We start from the raw sequence: 23,368 nt of genomic DNA on the forward strand, positions 1-23,368 counted from the left end.
CAGCAATAAACATGTATTGTATAAAAGTGTGAAACATTAATCTAAATATTGTACTGCAAGTCCTCTATATATTATCCTGAACTGGGGTTTAAATTTTTTTGTGTTATGGCTGATAATCTCCGCCGTTTAATCTCAAAGTACAGTCGAGGCCAACTGGTAATTTTTTTTTTTTAAAAAAAAAAAAAAAAAAAAAAAAAAGGGGTTAAGTGTATGTGTTGCTTATTTGAGGAATTGAGGGCAAGCTGAATACCTGCGGTCAACCTAGCTCTGGTCATTTTAATGAATACACACAAAAACGGGGGTCTAAGTGTATCTATGCTGCTTATTTGATAAATTGAGGGCAATTTGAATACTTCTGGTCCACCCAGCTTAGTGGTCATTAGTATGGATTACACAGATTCATGGATACTTGTCACGATTTTTTTTTTTCCTTTTTTTTTTTTTTGACGAGCTTGTCATGATTTTCGAACTTATACTATTTTATCATTATCATTAAAACATAGCAAAATAGATCTCTATTTGTATATCTCAAAATTTTGTAATTGTTGGTGATTCTTTTTTTTTTGGTTGAAAATGTCAGGGAAAAAAAAAAATAAAGCGATTTTTTTTCTAGATTAGTTGATAGGGACATACGGCATCTTCCCATTCGCCCACATGACGTGTCTTGTTGGCATATATCTTTTTTTTTGCAAGCAAGCAAATGATATGGTATTGTATTTATGCAAGCAAGCAAAATGACTCATTTTATAGAATGAAAATGCTTTAACAACCCGAAAATAAGTCGTTTTGGTTTATAGACAACTAAAAAAAATTATGTTTTCTAACCCTCTGTAGGGGCCTTTTCAGACCATATCCTTATGCTTTGGGCATTTTCTCCTTTGCCTATGGGGAAATCTTGGTTTGCCCACTATTGTGAGTTTTGTGACCCATTTTCTTAATTTTCCCACCAAATTGACATTTGGGCATTTTTTTGCCCATGATTGTTAATTTGCCATTGATCTTATAAGGTGATTTCCTAACTGTTAAGTGATGTGGTTGATTAGACAATTGTGCTACCATTTAAGTCTTTTTCGATTCTCTTAGTTTGAATGAGATGCCTAGTGTAAGGCTTTATTGCTAAATTTTTGCACTTTAAACTATACTATTTGAGTTCCTAAACTATCCTTAATTGCTATGAAAACCTAAAAAGTCTAAAGAGAAGCAAAAAAAAAAAAAAAAAAAAAAAAAAGGTTGTATCAAGGCAAAAAGAGGACAATAACATTGTTTAATAAGTAAATTAGAAAAGTAAATTGGCATAAAAATAAAGAAGTTTAGTGTAATGAAGGTAAAATAAATGGTTAGGTGATGTTATGGTGCTTTGAATGGAGATGAGGGCGGATTTGTAATGCTATTGATTGGTGAAATTGTAATGATAGAGAAGATAATAATTCACGGGGGAAGATGAGCCATCTGTAGAGGTGGCTGCTATTGTGGTTTCGATCATTGTAGAGTTGATCATGGGCTAGGGCAGACCGAACTTAAACTAAAAAATGTGGTCCATTCAGGTTGAAGCTTCAGGCCATAATGAGCCCAAGTTTGGGCCGAAAAAGTTTGTGCCCAAACCTGCTATTTTGGGCCATAAATAGTGGGCATTTTTGGTTATTTTCAGGTTAGCTGAAATGCTAATTTAAAAAGTAATTCTTAGGCTCACCAAATCCTAAAAAAATTTGAAATAATCGGGCTGCGCTAGCTCAAGCTTGAACTCAACCATTTTTTGGGTTAAGCCATGGTGGCCAACAGTCCAAGATAACTTTGATCACCTATTAGTCATTTCAACTTTTCATTGTGGGGTCTTTCAATGTTTTGGAGACTACTTGAGCCGAGGTGTTTCTTATTGTATTCTACATGAGCCCCATTAGATTTGATCCTTAAACCACAAAGATTTGAGTGAGGTAGGGAGCGATGTCACTACTCCATTACCTCAACCTCATGTATTTTAACAGCTAATTCAAATTACGATGGACTCTAAATCAATTATATCAAAGGTATTGCAATATGGAGCATTGTCAGTTACTGTTGAGAGCTTATTTTGCAAATTAAGAGAAAGAGAATGATAGTTCTTTTTTATTTAATAATTATTATAACTTGTCAATTTTCTTAGGAAAAATTGTCATCAATATTATGACTGTTGCTTGGTTTTCCAATAATAAACTAAAATAAAATGACTTTTTTATTACTCCCCAAAACAACCTTTGACACTTGATTAGGGGATTTTTCCCTGCCAATCATCACCTGACAAGTGGACCATTCAGGCTCTGCCAAGTGTCCGCCACATGGACCAATTGGAGCTTGCCACGTGTCAAGTGTTGATCAGTCCACCTTGGACCTCTTATGCTACGACACGTGGCCTCCCCCATGCCAAATGGGAAAACCGGCCACCTAGGCCCAAAGTCTTGTGGAAGCCCAATCAGCCCTAGGTTGACCTAAACCTAGTACTGGCACGCATCCCAAGGCATATAAATACCTTCATTAATCCTCATTAAAGGGGGTGAAGAACATTAATTACACTCACCTAAACACTTAGATCACTCCTCGCCTAGAGGAACCAGATCTCCCAATCTTTACTTTTCCGCACTATTCACTCCTCATACACGTTCTAACTTGATCGTCGGAGGCGGAACTCCCCCCACAAGGAGTTTCCGTTGTTTTGCAGGTACAGGCGCAAGGATACCAGTTCCGGAATTGTAACTCTCCCGTAGGACATCAAAAAACCCCGAAACATTTTGGCGCCGTCTGTGGGGAGAGTACTTTCGAGATGGAATCACAGTCTGTACCGAATCAAAGCGATAAGCGTCCCATGGACGACCCCCTGGTTCAGACGGACCAGGATACTGAAGATGAGGTTGAGGTTGAGACTCACACGGCCCCCGACGGGACCTTAAGAGCCCGACGAACTCGTTCCGCCGAAAGGAAAGAGCGCCAGAATTGCCTGGCTGGTTCTTGTAAACCAGTCGGTCAGCCGTTTGATCATCAATAGGCGGCCGATGGATCTTCCCCCCATCACTAGAGGTGAACTCATGACCTTAATGAATAGCTTCAAAGGGGAGATCCAGGCTCTCATCAACAAGAAGACGCCTGCTCCATCCAAGGAGCAGTCGGCTAGAAGACCCTCTCAGTCTGGGAGGAAGAAGCCTGTACAGGGTCGGGAGGCGAATCCTCACCCTAAATCTAGGAAGTGGGAGCCGCCTGTGATTGACTTAACAAAGTATCTTTTTCCCTCTCCAGGAAAAAGGAAGTCTATTTGTCATGTTCAAGCGGATGGGTCAAAGAAAATGTTCTCAGATGCTCGATTGTTGCTAGAGTAGAAGAAGAATGACCGACTGTCAGAGTCGGCCTCTACTTCCGATTTTCAAGACAGTCTTCATAATACCTCCATGAGGTATTCCCAATCAAATTATGAGAGTCAGATAGGCGGCACCTCCCGTCGGTCCGGATCCCATAAAGACCAATCGGCTCCGCATGTGCCACACCAGTCATACGTGCCGCAACAACAATACTTCTTGCAGCCTCCTCTGTTTGGAGGGCAGGCGGCAAGAAACGTCCAACCTTTGGACTGGCAACGACGGTTGCTAAGACTTGGAGAAGAGTCGTCCGCCTTCTCCAAGGAAATTATAGAGGTCGTCCAGCCGGCCAAAGTGAAGAATGTCTTAGTAGGCGCCTATGATGGCACTACTAACCCAGAGGACCATCTGATGGCGTTCACCAACCTTATGTACCTACAAGGGTTGGATGATCCCACATGGTGCAAGTGCTTCCCAGCTACTTTGAAGGGCATTGCACAACAGTGGTTCGGCAACCTGCCAACTGGTTGTGTGAATAATTTCAAGACCCTCGCCTATTTGTTCACCTCCAACTTCGCCATAAATATTCCTGCAAAGAAGACGACCTTTGATCTAGGGACTATACAGCAGGGAGAAAATGAGGGACTTCGTTCCTACATCAGGCGGTTTAACCTGATGAGAATCCGGATAGAAGGGTTGCCGGATGAGGTAGCCTACACTGAATTCTTCAAAGGTCTAAAGGATGGGTCTACCTTCAAGTTTGACCTGGTCAGAAAGAGAGTCGCTACTCTCCAAGAAGCATTAATTGAGGCGGAAGCCTACATACAGGCGACAGACCTGTGTAATACTGGGAAGCAATCAGATGGAAGAAGGTTCGATAAAAAAGAGAGCCGACCAAAGTAGTCGGCCAATAAATATGAGAAGAATAGAAAAGAAGTCTGGGCGGCTGATTCTTATGATCAGCCGTCCCAGAAAAGGAAAAAAGAGTTTAAACCATACTCCTCGAAGTATGAGTTCAATAAGGATAGCCAAGCTATCCTCAAAGAAATCCAAGGCCGGATGACCATTGAGAAGCCGGCCCCCATGAAAGGTTTTGCGAGTAATCGGAACCAAAAGAAATTCTGTGATTTCCATGAAGACATTGGTCATGATACCAATGAGTGTATTAGCCTCATGCGCTACCTGGACCACCTGGCTGAAAAAGGTGATCTTGAATCCTATGACAGGAAGTCCAAGGGGAAGGCTCCCCCCAAGCAAAAGGAATCGGCCAAGAAGAATCATCGACAGGCCGACAGTTCAGATACTGACGACCCCATCGTCTACACTATAGCAGGCGGCTTCTCAGGAGGCGGGCCCACTATCAGGGGAAACAAAGACAACATCAGCCGGTTAGATGTTAATTCCGTTCACCAAGGACGGATCGCCAATAGTTCATTCCCAGAAATTGTCATCACAGAAGAGGATCTGGGAGGTGTTAGGGGGTCGCATGATGACCCCATTGTCATTGAATGTAAGGTGGCCAAACAAAGAGTTGGCCGGATCCTCATAGATATCGGCAGTTCCTCTGATCTCATCAGCAACAAGTGCTTGGCAAAGCTCAAGTACAAAGCGGACTGCATACACCCGGTATCTCACCCTTTAGTAGGGTTTGGAGGAAGTGTTGTACACCCAGTGGGACGAGTGGATTTACCCATCCGACAGGGTGAGAAAGGGGAGGGCCGTCACATGGTGGTTCGGTTCTTAGTGGTTGAAGAACTGTCGGCCTACAACATGATCTTGGGACGACCCACCCTGAACAACTCTAAAGCTGTCATTATTCCCTCTCTTATGCTGCTCAAATTTGAAAGGGATGATGGAACAGTCGGCTGCCTAAGGGGAGATCAGAAGATGGCACGAGAGTGCTATCTCTCTGATATTAAACCCACTGTAGCAGCTGCTGGCCCAAGTGGAGAGAACAATGACCTTGCACAAGAGGATGCGCCTGCCCACGCAGCAGGCGCCAAGAAAAGAAAGGCCACCCAACTGGGGGCCGAGAAAAAAGAAAAAAGATAGCAATCATTGGCAGAGGACCGGTCAGACGAATTCCGCCCTCAGCCGGCTGGTGAGCATATGGATGTCGTCCTGAACGACTCACGTCCTGACCGAACAGTCAAAGTTGGGACGACTGCTCTTGCGGTACTAGGTGAAGATTTTCACCAACTCTTGAAGGAATTCAAGGATATCTTTTCATTTAAGGTACATGAGATGACAGGCATCAGTCCAGACTTGGAAGTGCATACGCTGGCCGTGGATCCGAAAAAGAAGCCGGTCCGGCAAAAGAAACGGAACCATGGAGAAGAAAGAAGTCAGGCGGCTGCCGCTGAGGTTAAAAAGTTACTTGATGCAGGGTTCATTCGGCAATGTTATTTCCCAGACTGGGTTACGAACGTTGTGTTAGTAAAGAAGTCGAATGGTACCTGGCGAATGTGTGTAGACTACACTGATTTGAACAAGGCGTGCCCTAAGGATAGCTATCCATTACCTAAGATCGACAGCCTGGTCGACTCAACAGCCGACCACGCTTTAATGAGCTTCATGGACGCCTACTCTGGCTTCCATCAAATTCCTTTGTGGAAGAAAGATCAGGAGAAGACGGCCTTCGTCACTGATCAAGGGTTGTATTGCTACACGGTCATGCCGTTTAGTTTGAAGAACACCCCGCCCACCTTCCAAATAATGATAAACACGGTCTTCTTCGACTAAATTGGAAGGAATGTCGAGGCATACATAGATGATATGATTGTAAAGTCCAAACTTCAGACGGATCACCTGGCCGACCTCCAAGAAACATTCACCACACTTAGGCGGCACCATGTCATGCTCAATCCTAAGAAATGTGTGTTTGGAGTTGAGTCTGGGAAGTTCCTCGGATTTCTCATCAATCAGAGAGGTATAGAGGCGAACCCCCGAGAAAGTGCAGGCTGTTATAGATATGCAGTCGCCTCGCACTGTCCGAAAGGTTCAGAAGTTAACAAGTTTTTTGGCGGCCCTGGGAAGATTTCTCAGCCGGTCAGGCGACAAGTGCCTTTACTTTTTTCAAGCGATAAAGAAGAAAGCTATGTTTGAATGGGGGCCGGATGCTGAGGCGACCTTCCAAAAACTGAAAGTCCATCTGTACTCCTTACCAAGGCTAGTCAGTCCGTTGCCCAAAGAAGTGCTCTACATGTATCTCGTAGTGTCTGACCATGCTTTAGGTGCCGTCCTCCTTGCTGAAAAAGACGGCTGCCAGCTCCCGGTCTACTTTGTCAGTCATGTGTTGAAGAATTCCGAGTTGAGGTACCCCTTAGTGGAAAAATTCGGTCTTGCTCTCTTCATGGAAGTTAGAAAATTGAAGCCTTATTTCTTGGCACATTCAGTCGTCGTATACACAGATCAGCCAATCAAGCGGCCACTCACAACCATGGAGTCGTCAGGCCGAATGATCCAATGGGCGATAGAGATTCAGAGCCTTGAAATCACATTTGAGCCAAGAAAAGCGGTAAAGGGGCAAGCATTTGCTGATTTTATTGTAGAGATGACTCAGCCCTATGATTTTCAAATTCCAGACCAAGTCTGGAAGGTTTACGTCGACGGGAGCTCCACTTCGAATGGGTGTGGGGCAGGTGTCATATGTTAGTCGCCAGAAGGCGACAGGTACGAGTATGCTCTACGTTTTAATTTCCAAGCCTCGAACAACGAGATACGTTGGGGATCCGACTAGGTAAATGGCCGACTGATCGCCTAACCTGGAATCAAGACAACCAGTCGTCCAGGGGCATAGGCAGTCGGTACCTAGTACCTGTTCGCAATCTTTGGCCTACGATAAGTTAAAAATTTTAAAACATTTTAAGCGGATAGTAGGATCCTCTACACTTAGCAAAAACAAAGCATGAACAATATTCAGTGAGCAAAGACGACCGAAATATGGTCGCCAAATTCATATAAACAGCCGGCCATAAAGACCAGCAAAATATTCAATAACCCCGACCCCTTAGCCGGGTAAAGGGATACAAGAGCAAACGACACGCAGGCCGGAGAAAAGTTTGGAAAAATGAAAGCTTGAAACATTGGGAGGAGCTTGGGTTTCAACTGCCGCCTGATCGAGCTTAGCGTCGGGTGCTTGATTCTTCAAAGCCCCCTCTTTTGACGACTCGCCTTAAAGGGCAGGAGCTTTATGCGCATCCACCTCAATTGGTTGTAGGGCCACCACCTCCTCTTCCTCTTCAGAGCTGGAGTCGGCCGCCTCATCCTCCTCATTCGCCTGCTCCATAATTCTTCGGTTGTACTCTTCAGTACAAGCGGTGAACTTCTTACCCCAAGCGGTATAGTGAGCTTTTGGGAAGAGGGCTGTCCAAGTCATTTTCATGATCTGAGCCGAGTCGTCCATCATGGCTTGGACTAATTCCATCTTTTCTTTCTCGGCCTTGGCCGAAAGCTCGTCAGTAAGGCTCTTCTCCTGCTTTTGCAGGCAGTCTTTGACAGTCGCCAAAGATTTTTCCATGACCTCAAATTGGGTCATCTTCTGCCTAAGCGGCTTCAGCTCATCTCGGAGACCTTTGACCGTCGCCTCCAGCTCATTATTTTTCTTTTTGGCCGCCTCCAACTCGGTGCGGATAGAGGAAGTGGCCTGCGCCTGATAATAAAGAATATCAGTTGTCAAAATTTCATTTTGGGCAATTTGAAACATTGCCTTATCAACGTTAGAGGTGGCCATAGCTTTAGCAGCCTTTACCTCTTTGTTCTTGGTGCTGATCGGCCTTCGGAGGCCGTGTACTCGCAGCATGGTCTGGAAAAAGGAAAAACAGGCGTCAGATTTGAGAATAACAGGCGGCACGCAAAGTCAACGCTTTAAAAATATTTTAAGTCTACCTCGGAAAGGAGACCCATGATGCCGTCTAGGTCAAGGGTGCCGACTCCCTTAACTACATCCCTCTCCTCTTGAGGGACGACCTTAATCATAGACTTGGCCATTTGGACCAAGTCTGGTTCTTGAGGGCCGCCTGCATCCAAAAAAGAGAAACATCAAAAACATGAAGAAAGCGATGAAGAAATAAGTCTAGCAGAGCAGTTCATACTTCTTGGCGGCCGACTGTCCCTAAGGACTTGTGATGGTTTCCCCACACTTTGTGGGGTGATCGGCTGCTTGTCAACCGACTGCTTCTTGGCAAAGCCAGGAGAGCTCCCAATCGCCAGTTTGCGAGCCTTCGTATCCGCCTGCGAAAAATATGAAATGGTCAATACTAACAATAGAAAGATCAGAAACTCACTATGGGCGTCTCCTTGGCAGGAGAATCAGAATAGGTCCGCTTCTGATGCATGATGGAGGCCCGCAGCAAGGCGGCCGCCTTCTTAGATGCAGAAATCTGGTTCATAGCTTCAGCTACAAATAAGAACCACAAAGAGTTAGAAAAAATTCGAAAACAAAGCAAAAGATGTATACATGCTCAAGTGGCCGGCTACCTCTGGAGGTCTGACTGCTAAGGCCGCAGGCGGCCAGAAAGTACTCGTCATAGAGCCATTGAAACTCTGGGACGTAGTTTAGGGGCACTTGCTCTCGTACCCTAGTAGTAGAGTTTGCCCTAATCACTACTTTGAAAAGCCCTCGGTCCAGGATCTCTTCCCTGGCCTTGAGGGGAACAAGCGGCATGCTGCGACCGCCTGCTAGAAGAGGCGGATCTTTGTTCCACCTATTGTAGCGCTTGTTCAGCAGCTTGTCAGGGCTGACATTGATGAGGAAGGTGTTTCTCCGATCCTTCCATTTATTTTCTTTGCCCTTCGTCATCAGATAGCCTTTGTGGCTAGTTATTTGGTACTAGCCGGTACCGCTTTCTTTGGGAGTCCGGCTAAGATAGTTTGTTTATATGGGTGAACGCCTCAAAATTCGGCTCCACCCTATGCATTTCACATCCGACTACATAACCAAGGATGTTGAACCAGGAATTCGGGGCTAACTGCCATAGCCCCACCTCGTATCCATCGAGGATTTGTTGAATGACCGGATGCAAGAGAAATCGCAGACCAGCCTTAATGGCCGCCTCATAGCAGCCAAAACAAGCGTCCCCGTAGCTATTTCTCGCGTTCCAGACGACTGTGTCCTCAGCATCCGGCACAAATACTTGAAAATCAAGACCCATCACATGGTCCGATAGAAAGGAGTCTATTCGTTCCTTCATGGCCTTGATTCGGCCCTTTGGAACATGACAATAGTAAGGAGTATTCAACTCCCTATGAGAGGCGGATGGTTCCGACCAGCCGTCCCCCTTTTCAGCCGCATGAGAAAGTCTCGCCTCATGCAAACGAGAATGCCTTTCCTCTGAGTTTATAGAGAGGCGGCTTGAAGAGCTAGAGTCAGACTCACTATTAGAAGAGTCCGACTCCTCCCCTCTCCCTAAGGGAGCCGACCCCTCTTCTTCTTCAGGGGTCGTCTGCTGACTGGCCAGGTCAACAGTGAAGTGGGAAGGGGCTACTTTAGCTCCCTCCTCAGAGCTCTCGGCGGAAGGGCCACCTTAGGTCCCTGCGGTATTAGGCGGCTGGTCCGACAACTCACTAATTTGAACCCAGAAAGAGGAGCCATCAGAGTTTTCAATCCTCTTGGTCTTTTTTATTCTTGCCATACTGTCCTACATAGATACAAAGACAATTGGATTCCGGGGCTTGCGCAAAATTTGAAGTACCGCAGGGCAGTCGGAACCCGTAGTCTTATACTCAGCCGTCCCCGGTGACCGACTGATTACCAACCTAGGTCGTGCCGGATGCTTTTGAGGTCTCATTTTCAAAAAATAAATAAAAAGTGCAAAAGCAAAAAGAATAAAGGAACAGACGGTTACCTGAAACTTAAGTTCTGAAGGAGAGCTTGATCGAACAGACGCTTAACAAAAGCAGTTGGCCTGTTAGAAATAATCGGCAGGTCAAAAGTTGCAAAGTGTTAGAGCTCAAGTTCAGGGGTCCGAGAGTTCTCTTGAAAAGTTCGCAAATGTGAACAAAGGACTTGGTCAACATGCCCTTATATAGGGCAAAAGGAGAATGCGAAGGGTCGCCTCCAAATTCAAAAAACGAGCGGGAAAAATGCTCGGCCCGACATAGGGCGACACCTGTAGCAGGCCGTCGCATGTTACAGGCCGACACCTGTCACAGGTGACATGTGAACAGTCACGTGCCACCTGTGAGGGGCAAATGATTAGGAGATTTTTCCCTACCAATCATCACCTGACAAGTGGACCATTTAGGCTCTGCCAAGTGTCTGCCACATGGACCAATTGGAGCCTACCACGTGTCAATTGTTGATCAGTCCACCTTGGACCTCTTATGCTACGACACGTGGCCTCCCCCATGCCAAATGGGAAAACCGGCCACCTAGGCCCAAAGTCTTGTGGAAGCCCAATCAGCCCTAGGTTGACCAAAACCTAGGATTGACACGCATCCCAAGGCATATAAATACCTTCATTAATCCTCATTAAGGGGGGTGAAGAACATTAATTACACTCACCTAAACACTTAGACCACTCCTCACCTAGAAGAACCAGATCTCCCAATCTTTACTTTTCCGCACTATTCACTCCTCATACACATTCTAACTTGATCGTCGAAGGCAAAACTCCCCCCACAAGGAGTTTCCATTGTTTTGCAGGTACAGGCGCAAGGATACCAGTCCCGGAATTGTAACTCTCCCGCAGGACATCAAAAAACCCTGAAACAACACTGATCTTCCATAAATAGGATAAATGACCGGCTACCTATTTCATAGGTAAAGGAAGGACATTTGTTGCATTGTGATTGGTTAAAATTTTTATTATTATTTTTACATTTATTCTTTTTTAAAAACTGATTTTAAAAAACCTTAATTAACAAAAAATAAAATAAAATTCCCTCCCTAGGGATGGCAATGGGTCGGATTCGGATCGGATTATGCAAAATTTGACTCCGACCCTACAAGATGTCAGATATTTAATCTGCCTCCGACTCCGACTCCGACATCCGACTCTGATCCGACTTAAATTTCTAACCTCCGACTCCGACCCATGCGACTCCAACTCCGACTTTAAATATAATTTTGACCCAGTTATCAATAGCAAACCATATATTATCAACTTCAAAGACCTACAAATTCATGAATTGAATAATAAAATATATATAAGTTCATAGAAAAGTCGGAGTCGGATCGGATAAGTCGGATCTAAGTAGACTCCGACTCCGACCCTCCTCCGACTTGGAGTCGGATTTTTTCAACGAAATTGGATTCGGATTATTATTTCTCGGATTCGGTTCGGATTTTTTTTCTTCAGATCGGATTGGACTAGGGGCGGATTCGGACTAGATTGCCATCCCTACTCCCCCACCCTTCCCCACCTCTGTCATCTCGTGAACCCCCTCTCCTTCCCCTGTCAGCCACCTCAACGCCACCAACCCCCTTGCCCTTCTTCTTCTCACAACGCCACCCAACCCCCTTTGCCCCTCCCTCTCTCCCGCAACACCACCTAGCCCCTCCCCCCTTTCCTGTAGTGCCACCTAGCTCCTTCCCTCTTCCCGGATCTCCACCTGCTCCCTACTTAAACTCCTATCGTTCTGAAACATCGACCGTTTGAGGCTCGTGGAGGGGAAGGGTGGAGGTTCTCGGCGACGGTAGGGCTAGGGCGAGGGTTTTTGGTGACAGTAGGGGTGTTGGTGTGGGGGGTTTTTGGCGATAGTGGAGGTATTTCAGGGGTTTCGGCGACGGTGAGGGTGTTGGTTGGGGTTTTTGGCGATAGTGGGAGTTAGGGCGAGGGTTTCCAGCGACGGTGAGGGTGTTTTATGGGGGTTTCGTCATTGGTGGGGGTGAGGGTAGGGGCCGCTCCGGTTGTGGTGGTGATAGTTTACGGGTGGGGGGCTATTGGGTGTTTTTATTTTTTTGTTTAAATTAAAATCAATTTAATTAATTAGAAAATTGTTAAAAGAAAAATTCTACCAATCACTATGTGACACGTTTCACACTCAACTTGTTACACCGGTAAGCAACCAGTTACATCCTATTTATGGAAGATGCATATCAAAGGTCGTTTTATTGGGGAATAATCAAAACGTCGTTTTTATTTTTGAAAGACCGGGCAAAACTGATTATATTCTGACAAATTTTCCTTGTTTTCTTAAGCTGGCTAAGTTGTTAAATTATGTAGTTTTGCACACTTCTTATAAGGAGTCTAATCAACTAGCTCATGACATTTCTCACCTTAATTCTTTAGGATACTCTTCACTGATGTGAGTGAGGAATGACCTCTTGACAGTATATAATGAAGATATGGTATCTGTCGATTTTTTTTAAGATCCAAATATTTATTAAAATTCGACCAAAGTTATGGCAGTATATTATTGGGCACCCACTTTAGTTAGTGCCGCTCGCATGTTCCCTACATTTTACTTATAGACTTATAGTCGAGGTATCATATATTTCAAATTTATATCGTATTATTTTCATTTAATTTTGATATTTAATACTGTCTTCGTCTTTAAGCCAAAAGTTCATTCTATCTTGATGGCGATTGTCTCACAAATTTGTTAGAAAGAAGGATGTAACTTTTTTTTTTACTTACATAGGCGCAATCAGCATAAATTAAACAACATTAATTTTTTCATGAAATGCCCTTGAGTTTTCAGTCATGGAATACCCTCAATGCTTTTAAAACTCACCAAATACCCCTCATTTTTGCATAAATTCACTATGTAACACCCTAGAAATTCCTTTCCTTTAAAATACCTGTTTTGCCTTTTTTTAAAACACGAAACAAGAAAATTTAAGATATTACCACTACCGTGAAAACGGCTAAGGCAAATATCAAAGACACACAGCGGAAGACTTTCTTTGAAACCATTCAAAACAAGTCAACTTAAAAGTCAAACCAAACGAAAGTAAAGTCAAACAAAGTCAGCCTACAACTTGGAACCATTGTAGGCCCTTAAAACCAAACAATACTAAAAACCTTTACGTTAGTCTCATGAGCATAATAAAATAAATAATATTCAAAGCAAATAAAACACATCATATACTTATAGAAACTAAGCATGATTCGCTCTTCACTCATGCCCATCATGAAAATGCTTCATCACTTGAAAAACTTCTCTCTACTTGTCCCCACTACTCGCCATTAGAAATGGGTCGTCGTAGGGCCAAGGTAAAGACAAGGCCAAACAAACATACAACACATAATTAGCAATGTTGAATACATAGGCATAATAAAACACACTATCATGCTTTCATCCTATCATCACACAACTTACCTTCACTAGTAGAAAAACTTAAATGAGCACCGCCAAATGCGCACCAGTTTTTAAAAACCAGTGTGAAAAAAAATAGGCGGGATTGAGGGAAAGAGTTTTCGCCACCGGTTCTAACCAAACCGGTGCGAAAAATGAGTTAATCGCACTGGTTCGGTTCGAACCGGTGCGAAAGCTATTGTTAAATAAAATAAAAAACCCGGTCATACTCTTTTTTTCTCTTTCATCCTCGATTTTTCCTCCTCTCTCATCTGCCTCTCTCTCTCCTCCATTGAAGCGTACTCGAAATTCTCCGTCAATTTTTCCTTCTTTCTATTTCCCCTCTTCGTTCTTTCTGTTTCCCCTCTTCCTTTTTATCTCTCTCTTCTCTCAAACAAACCCTAATCTACTGAAGAAATCGGCCTTAAACGACCTGCTGCCCTCCTTCGAAAACCGGCGTCAATTCGAACCAAGGACAACCATCATCGCCGCCGCCGTCTATTTCTTAATTCTACAATATTGGAGGTTAGGGTTTCTGGGTACGTCTATTTTGAATCAATTTGATGTGCGTGCGTCTTCAACAACAACAAATTCAAATCAATTTCGAACCAAAAATCAGAAATTCGAGGTTAGGGTTTTTGGGTTATTTAGCTTTGCGTTATATTTAGGTCTTTTGGTCCAATTATTCATGTTAAATGCTTTGAAATTTTGGATTTAATTGATGTAACAATGTTCGAAATGCCGTTGCGCGATGTTGGTTGCTCGTAGCAGAATTCGTGGTGTCAAGATCTCTGGTGATGAGTCCCGTGTTGCACCTGATGTGGGGGGGTTAATCCTCCACAAGGTGCTAGTGTTGAGGTCCAGCATGTGGTTGGAGGTGCTGCCCTGCCTATGGTTGGTCTTGAGGCTCAAGGTGGAGAATTTGCAGACGTATATTGAGGAGGCCCTGTTGAGGACTCAGAAGATGAGTTGGGAGTTGTTCTTTCCCCAACTAAATGAAAGCTTCAGTAACGATCTCTAGCCCTACCTTTTTTTTCATTTAATCTATGGGTTTTGTTTGAGTCCCTGTTTATTGTTGAAAGTGTTGATTTCAATCCCCCTGGCCTTGTGTGATTTGAGTCCCCTTGTTGTGAAAATGAGTCCCTTTTTTTTATGGGTTTTCATGTGTGGTTTTGATTTCCATGTGATGAAGGGATTCATTTGATCCATTGTTGTTAAGTGTGTTTAGCTCCAACATATTATTGTCAAAGATGTGTTGTTGAGGAAATCACTTGAACATTATGTGTTGATAAAAAATAAACCTTCAAAAAGAATGGTTTGAGTGATATGTTTAGCTTGGGTAATGGAACAAATTAATGACACAATAACATGAGTCTCATTGCTTGATCGGAAGCATGAATTTCATTACTTTAGTTCCATTACAAAAAGTGATTCCTTTCATTGTAGCAATACATTTTATCTTTAAACATGACTGCCCTAGACTACTTTCTCTTCCTAATAAGCAAAATACACATACCAACATTTATTAAAAAAACATAACTTACATCGTATTATGCTCAAACGTTTGTGGTTATGTGTGGCAGTCCATGTGTTGCTCTTCAATTGTTCTTCCTGGTCAATCTAATCTGCATCTACCTCAATTTGTGTGTCTTCCTCTTATTGCTGGTCCACATGCCTGAATATTGTGTTGAGGTAGTCCACTACCTGATTAACAATATCCTTGCTGACCTCTAGTAGTTGTAGAAACATTCCTCTATTTTTTTGTCACTTGTGAGCAGCTTTTGATGCAACTTCAGAATATATTTTTGAGTTTCCCATGCTGATTTAGGTGAGTATATTTGTAAAAACACTTGTATAGATTTTTGGAGCTCGTGTTTCTTTGCATCATATAGATTGTCTTCAGTGATTTCACGAGCACCTATTTGCTAATGAATTTTGTGTGATTGTGCCTCTTAAACCTCTTTGCACAATTCTTTATCCAAACCTGACAGAATTTTCTGGTCATACTCAGATTTTTGCATCATATGGACTATCTGTAGTGATTTCACGAGCACCTAGTTGCACTTGTTTGATTATTACGAACCTGGAGCTTCATTTAAGGAGTCGCATTCATTCACTGATGGAGACACACCTACAATTGTGGGCATAGGTATTGCAGTGTTGATCAGCTACGTTACTTGAATGAAGGCTTAGATATAACTCCTGACATTGAACATAATTTCCGGTATATATCCAAAATTTACAGTAACATTGTAGTAGTATTATCTGTTTTGTATGTTAATTGTTTACCATCTCAGACAACAAATGCTTATTCTTGTAGGAATCCATGTGTTGCTACTGATATATTCTGTATACATTTCACTTCGTTCTTTAGGGGGTGATTAATTTACGCTATTTGTCATCAATGTTGTCTGAGCTAGCCCAGCAAGTAACTTATGTTTAATGATTAGTTGTATCCATGAAATTCCTTTAACACATACTGCTAAAAATTCAGATTGTGTCAAAGAAAAGCACATATACTTCTTCAAGACTCATGATTCTGGTGCATTTTAAGCTGAACAGCATGTATTGTATATATGTTTGCAGATGTAGGCCGCATTGGGATCGGTATCTGTCATGACATACGCTTCCCAGAGCTTGCTATGTTGTACAGAGCAAAACGTTCTTATATTATATCCGTTTTGAATGTGGCACTACTGAGCTTGAAATATACATAATCCCGAAATGAGCTACTATGTATGCAATGCCAGGTGCTGACTTGATTATTTATCCTGGTGCATTCAACATGAGCACTGGAAAAATGCTCTGGGAACTAGAAACAAAAGCCAGGCAAGTACTTAGCTAACAGATCAAATTTCCGCCTTAGAAAATGTGTTTGATATTTGACCTTGAAAAAGCTTTTCTATATGGCATTTAATTTAGGGCAAGGAGACTAATTTATACTAAAATCTAGCCATTTGTGTTGGAAGATGTTTGCACTTTATACTTGTCTAAATGTCTAATGATTGAAATATTTAGACATGTCAATCTATCTCCTAAATATGTGATTTTGGGTTCTTTGACATGTACACCTTTTCAGGGCTATTGATAATCAGGTAGCACTACTATCTCTTCAACCCCCGCCTAGTCTTGTGTAATCAATATAAAAGGACGATAATGAGAATTAATGTTTTGAATTTATCTTGTAGGTGTTTGTTGCTGTTTGTTCACCATGCCGAGATTCAGCTAGATCTTACAAAATTTGGGGTCATTCCATGATTTGTTATGCCTACGTTTCATTGCATATGCAGTTGTTGTGAGTTTTTTATTTTATTTTTTTGGACGAAAATTGTAATATTACAGCTTTTTTTAATGAAAATATGTAACTTTATATTTATGTTAGTGTTTCTATATCAATTTAAGTGAAAAATAAATAAATTAATTTTTTTGGGGCATTTTTGGCATCGATTTTGAATCAGAACCAGTGCTAAATGTTTTTATTTTTATTTTTTTTGGGCCATTTTTCGCACCGGTTCACAGCAAGAACCGGTGCTAAAAGTTATTTTTTTAATTTTTTTTGGGCAATTTTTCGCACTGGTTCTTGTTGTGAACTGATGCGAAATCTAAGTTTTCGCACCTGTTTTGAACCGGTGCGAAATCTTTTGGTTTTTGGCATCCCTCAAATGAGGATCGATTCAAAACCAGTGCGAAATGGGGGTTTTGAACCGGTGCCCATTTGTATTTTTCGCCTAGTGCTTGTTACTTCTGTAAACAAGCATACAAGACATTTAGCACTTAATTAGACAAATACCAATGTCCATTTAATTTGATTACGCATCGAATGGGTTTTTCCCTAACCTACCCCAATAAAGGGGTACTAACACGGGAGCTAATCGTGCCAGTATAAAAGAACCACTCGTAAGTGGCGGAATTCCTGCGCATAATAAAAAGGAATATACAGCGTCCTATACTCCCAGTAGAAGTTATGGTCAAATATAAAGTCGCATAACTCCCCCCATATGTTTTACTCAAGGAATATACGTTCCAAGAGTTTTGATGCGTAATCTCTTTCACTTTAATTACTTTATATTTTATTATACTTGGTGATGACTCTCAAACCATAACACAATCAAACATTATAATTTATTCAAGCAAACAAACATACCAAATTAATTCTTGAATATTTAGTGACCACATAAATTTAATGTTGAATCCTTTTTAAACTACCTCGGTGTTAAACAACACCTTAAACGCATAATGCGCCACAAGTTCTATCCCTCGGTGTTTAGATCACCTTAAGTGCACTTAGGCACCAAAATATAATTTAATCCTCGTGTACATAGACACTTAAATAGCTCCTTCCTCATGCTTATAGCATCAATAAAAATTATATGAACCATAATAAAATTTCCTTTTCATATTTTAAACCAAATTAAACATTTAGTTTAATTAAACATGCCTTCCATTATGATAATAATAAGAGTGTGGTTCATATCCAACATGCCAACATATTTAATTCCAATCACCAATTCATCATAAATAATTCATACCTCACAAATCATTTACCAACATCAATCCAATCAACAAATTCCAACCAACACCTATCATGATACTACTTGGAATTAATTTATCAAAGCTTAGCATGCTTCTACATATTCAAATAATTACCAAGTACGCGAATGTACCTTGAATCTGATCTCAAAATCATCACGACTAAATAAAATCACTCACTTGGAAAACTCCTACAAACCAAAAATACAAAGAGGCATTAATACCTATTCAACACAAATTTCCAGCAATATATACACTCCTTAAATCACTTATAAATTCTTTAAAACAAGCTGAAATTTAATTTAAAACCCTTACTTTTATTCCCAATTAATGGGTAATTCAAAATCCTTTCAAAAAACCATAATTATAGCTTATATATAAAAATTTCAGCTTTATTAAATCACCCATAAACAATTTTCATCAATATACATAAACTTAGAAACCTAGGGTTTATAATTTGGGGGTTTTTAAATTTAAATTCAAATCTGAAAATTTATATACATGATACTTAAAATAAAACATCATAAAAATCATCATAAAACCCAAAAACAATAATTAGATTAAGGGTGGATTGAATTAAAAATCAAAAGAAGATTTTTTTTTAAAGGGGCGCACGACCACCAAGGCCGGGCTGCTGCCGGCGAGTGTTGGTGGTGGTGGCAGTCAGCCGGTGGTGGCCTGCCGGTGGTGGTGTGTGTGGGTGGTGATGAAACAAAATAAAAATAAAGGGGAAGGGGAAAATAAGAGAGAGAAAGAGAGTGTTACCTTGGGTATTCTCCACCTTGGACAAAGTTTAATTTGTCCATGTGATGGGTATTTATACTCCCTTTCTAAAACCCTCCTAGAATTAAATTCCCCTTATTACCCTTAATGATCCCTTTCTTATTCAAACTAACATTTTGACTTTCCTTAAATACCATTAACTTTAAAAATTACCTTTTTATAAAATAATATGTCCTAATAACTCCAAATCATGAAATAAAATATTTTCAAGATTGTTAAATAATTAAAAATAAACTTTTAATTAAAATAATACTTTTTAAATTAATGAAACACCGTAAATAATTCATTTCGAATTATTTAAATACTTTAAGAAATACTTATTTAAGTTAAAATACGTATAAAAATACGGGATAATACATACTAAATGTCCATAATGACTAAAAGAGTTCGCTATGTTAGACATTAATTCTAACCAACTCATTAAACCATAATTTAACCATAGTTAACTCACTAAGCATCTTATTTGAGTGGGTAAGGAGGGTTTTTATGGGTCGGGAAGGTTTTTTGTACCCACCAAAAAACCTAGCCACACACTCGAAAATCCAAGCACCAACCCGAAAACAATTCTTAATGGGTTAACTATGCATATGGTTTTGTTAGTTTAATTAAGGTTTAACGATTAGTTTGACATTAACGACTAACGGAGCTAGCAACCATTTGTTAATTTTATGCACAACTAAAGAATCTTTGATGTATTTCAAAATTATTTAGTGTAGTTCATGAATAAATTGAAAATTCATGGGCTGATGGGCATTTCATGGAAAAAATTAAAACAAGATATACTATTACAATAATCACACATTAAGCCAAACTAAATCACTAAAAGCATTAAGGAGCCGTTTGGTTGGGGGTAATTAACAAAGGGAAAGGGAATCAACTGTCATGATTCCCTTTGTTGATGTTTGATAGGCAAATTCAATCATTCCCTTTACCCCTCCCATTACCCCATTTCCCTCTATTTTCATTCCCCAACCCCCCCCCCCCCAAGGGAATCACCCTAACCCCTAAACTCCTCTTCACCCAACTACCTTGACCAACCTTTTAACTACCTTGACCACCCTCGAAACACCAACTGCCCACCGACACCACCGCCCAACCACCACTAGAACCATCGCCTAGCCACCAACAAATCGTCGACACACTGACGCCACCATCCAGCCACCACTGAAACTACCCAAAACCACCCAGCCACCACCGAAACTACCCAAAACCACCTAGCCACCACCGAAACTACCTAAAACCACCCAGCCACCACCGCACCACACTCCCCACCACCGAAACAACTAGCCACCCTACTGAAACCCCTCGCCCACCATCGAAACCCCTCGCCTCACCCTCGCCCACCACCCAAAACCCTCGTCCATCACCGAATTGGATGGTGGAGTTAGGCAGGGAATATGGCTGATGCGCATGGGAGTTGTGAGAGTGGGTTGTATTGGTTGATTTGTGATGGGTGGGGGCTGATCTGATTTTGTGGGGTTTCACGGTTGTTGCTTAATCGGCGTAGGGAGGGGGCCGATCTGATTTCATGGGGTTTCGCGGCAGTTTGTGTAGGGGCATCGCGGCGATTGCGGTAAGGGGAAGGGAAAAGGCTTGATCAGCAGTAGGTTAGGGTACTGGTAGGTGGTCGCCGGCATTCAGGGGTGGTGGTAGGTGAATGGTAGATTTAAGGGGTAGTGGTGGTTGACTGGTTGTAGAAGAAGGAGAGTAGTGGTGGTTGCAAATGTGATTCCCTTTGGTTATGTAAAACAAACAACAATACAAAGATGAGGGATTAGCTTTCCTTTCTCCTCCTTTCCCTTTGTTGATTCCATTCCGCTTACCTTGTGAGAACCAAACGGCCCCTAAATGTATTAGAAATTTCTTTCGTCAGCCCTTCATTGTTGGAATAGATTTGTTGAAAACACTAAAGAAGTGTTTGCATAATTTCTTTATTGGAGATTAAGACAAAGTTATCACAATAAAATTTGAGATGCATGTTCCCTTGTAAATCCACAATAGATAGTGGAAATACCCTCTCAACTCCAAGACACCAATAAAAGAGTGGAATCGGGAATATATATGAGTTAATTTGGACCATACTTTTGCATAGACAAAATGAATGTTTTTATTTCTCAAAGAAGTATTGCTCATCAACTTCTATAACATCTTCTTCCCTTGTTTTTGTTGCTTTCTTTGGTAAGTTTCTAGAGGAAGACATAAATGTACATTGGAATCTCATCAAAATAACCTTTATTTTACCGTATGAGCCAAAAAATAGATGTGGTAATAAGACACATATGTCAAAAGTTGCTTTAAATGCATCTTTTCAATTGCGATAATGCCTAAATTAAAAGTTACTAAACGAACAACTGTTTTCCAGATAATTAAGTAACCATTATCCATTTTGTGATCCTTCACTCTTAAATTTGAAAAACAAGATCCTTCGTTATCATTTTTGCTAGACTCCGTGGAAAACAGTTCATTTAGAAGAGATGTAAGTATCATCTAACTTCAGTTATGAGTCTTATGACTGATGACCAAGTCAGGCAAACTTTAGTCGGGTTATTATTACCTTATCTACGAATGTCCCTATCCATCTCGATAAGAAATAATCAAAGTAAAAAATTATTAAAAAGTGTTAGATAATATAAACTCCTCAGATTGGAGTGTATTCCATTGATTCATATATATAGGGTTACAACGATGAGACCTAATCACGTTAGGAAATCTCAAAAGATACTTACAGAATATTCACCAAAACTATATCCTTCTATACAGAATAATATTTGGAATATTTATCATATTCTATCACACCCCCGCAGTCATAGCGGGAGGAGGACGAACGGGGCTGAGACTGGATCTGAACTCCAAAAATAGTTGTTGAGGGAGGCCTTTCGTGAAGATGTCTGCAACTGATAACGAGATGGAACGTGCAAGACCCGTACATGCCCCAATGCCACCTTTTCTCGAACGAAATGAATGTCCATTTCGATGTTCTTGGTGCGTTTGTGCTGTACGGGATTATGAGATAAATAAATTGCACTAACATTAAACAACAGTGGCCTGCCGGATAGGACAATGTAACTCCAAAAGAAGATTACGAAGCCAACATGCCTCGGCAACAACGTTAGCGACGCCTCGATATTCTGCCTCTGCACTGGATTTAGAAAGAGTAGGTTGACGCTTAGACGACTAGGAAATGAGATTGTCCCCTAGAAAGCAACAATAACCTAAGGTCGAGTGACAGGTGTTTGGACACCTGCCCCAATCTGCATCAGTATAAGTAATCAAGTGCATGGATGAAGAAGGATATAAATGTAACCCGTGATCAATGGAGCCTTGAATGTAACGCAAAATGCCTTTCAATGCATCATAATGAGCTTGTCTGAGATCATGCATGAATAAACACACCTGCTGAACTGCATAAGCTATATCAGGGCGAGTGAAAGTGAGGTATTGTAATGCACCTGCAAGACTACGATAGAGTGTTGGATCATAAAACTTAGGGCCTGTCTCTGCACTAAGCTTGGATTGAGTATCCATTGGAGTCGCCGCAGGTTTACAACTAGCCATGCCTGCGCGCTCTATAATTTCCTGTGCATACTTCTGCTGAGACAAAAACATATATGAGGGAGTACGAGTAACAGCAATGCCCAGAAACTAATTGAGAGGACCTAAGTCAGTCATTGGAAATCCAGTACGTAAGTGAGAAATGATGCGGTCACGCAACAAATTTGAAGAAGTAACCAACACAATATCATCAACATATAATAACAAATATGCCATGTCTTTCCCATGTCGGAAAATAAATAAAGAATTGTCACTCTTAGCAATGACAAACCTCATCTGCAAGAGATAGTTAGCAAACCGCTGATACCAAGCCCTAGGAGCTTGTTTTAAACCATATAGAGCCTTGCGGAGCCTGCAAACATGGCCTGGAAACCTCTTGTCAACAAACCCGGGGGGGTTGATGCATGTACACACACTCATTCAGATCACCATGTAAAAAGGCATTTTTCACATCAAGTTGGCAAATAGACCACTGACGAGCCATAGCCAAACTAAAAAATGTGCGTATAGTGGCCAGTTTAACAACCGGACTGAAGGTTTCATCACAATCAACACCTTCTACCTGAGACCTGCCATCACAAACTAATCGAGCTTTGTGTCTTTCAAGATCACCATTAACATCCAATTTATGACGAAACAACCACATACAGTTAACAATGCTCACCCCCGTAGGCCTAGGAACCAAATCCCATGTCCCCATTTCAATTAAAGCACTATAGTCATCACGCATCGCAGCATTCCAATTTGGGTCGGAAAGGGCTTCTTTGTGATTTTTGGGAAGCGGGGAACGGATGATGACGGATAGACTGAACTTTGGGTTTGGTTTAACTATTACGTGCTTAGACAAAGTTTGCATTTGAGGTGATAATGGCGGTGGTCTAGTCGGAATAATTGGCGTGAGGCCGCGAAGTGAGGGTGGTGTGTATGTGGATGAGGTGCCT

General features: G+C 41.6%; 1 long non-coding RNA gene across 1 annotated transcript; it reads left to right on the forward strand.

The window, feature by feature from the left end:
• The first annotated feature begins 14,169 nt into the window (after positions 1-14,169).
• LOC110712035 lies at positions 14,170-16,391 on the forward strand. Its single transcript, XR_002509492.1, has 3 exons — positions 14,170-14,190; positions 14,334-14,569; positions 16,149-16,391. It is a non-coding gene; the product is annotated as an uncharacterized LOC110712035 (long non-coding RNA).
• The last annotated feature ends 6,977 nt before the right edge of the window (positions 16,392-23,368 follow it).

The sequence above is a fragment of the Chenopodium quinoa genome, unplaced genomic scaffold, assembly GCF_001683475.1.
Source record: "Chenopodium quinoa cultivar QQ74 unplaced genomic scaffold, ASM168347v1, whole genome shotgun sequence".
Lineage (NCBI taxonomy): Eukaryota > Viridiplantae > Streptophyta > Magnoliopsida > Caryophyllales > Amaranthaceae > Chenopodium > Chenopodium quinoa.